The sequence below is a fragment of the Arachis duranensis genome, chromosome 4 (assembly GCF_000817695.3).
Source record: "Arachis duranensis cultivar V14167 chromosome 4, aradu.V14167.gnm2.J7QH, whole genome shotgun sequence".
Taxonomy (NCBI): Eukaryota; Viridiplantae; Streptophyta; class Magnoliopsida; order Fabales; family Fabaceae; genus Arachis; species Arachis duranensis.
The window spans coordinates 118,646,326-118,647,174 of NC_029775.3; positions in this window are offsets into that span (position 1 = coordinate 118,646,326).

An 849-nucleotide genomic window follows, 5' to 3' on the forward strand; every position below is an offset into this window, starting at 1 on the left:
ATAACTATGATCCTGGCGAATGCCCATCTCCACAGAACCCTAGTAGACCAAGGAAGCTCGGCGGATATCCTTTTTAAGCCCACTTTTGACAAGCTAGGGCTGGATGAGAAAGAATTAAGAGCCTACCCCGACACCCTATACGGATTAGGGGACACGCCAATAAAACCACTGGGATTTTTGTCCCTCCACACCACTTTTGGAAAAGGGGAAAAATCAAAGACTCTGAGTATAGACTTCATAGTCATTGATGTGGGGTCAGCATACAATGCTTTAATCGGCAGAGCTACCCTTAATCGACTCGGAGCCGTGGTATCCACTCCCCACCTTTGCATGAAATTCCCGACCTCAGCAGGGATAGCAACGGTAAGAGGGGATCAAAAGTTGGCAAGGAAATGCTACAATGAAAGCCTAAATCTGAGAGAAAAAGGTAGAGAAGTTCACACAATAGAGCTCGGCGGTGCAAGGGCCAGAGAAGAGCTGCGACCACAACTGGGAGGAAAAACCGAAGAGATACAGGTCGGCAAAGAGGAAGGGAAAAATACTCATATAGGAGCCAACCTAGAGGAAACCCTAAAATAAGAATTGACTAAGCTCCTAAGAGATAACTCCGACCTCTTCGCCTGGAAGGCCTCTGACATGCCTGGGATAGACCCCGAGCTCATGTCCCACAAGCTCTCGGTTTATCCGGGATCCCGACCTGTACAACAAAGAAGACGCAAGCTCGGCCCAGAACGAGCACTAATAGTAGAAGAACAAGTGCAGGCGCTCCTGGAAGCTGGCTTCATCAGAGAAGTCAAGTACCCAACATGGCTAGCCAATGTAGTGCTAGTCAAAAAACAGAATGGCAAG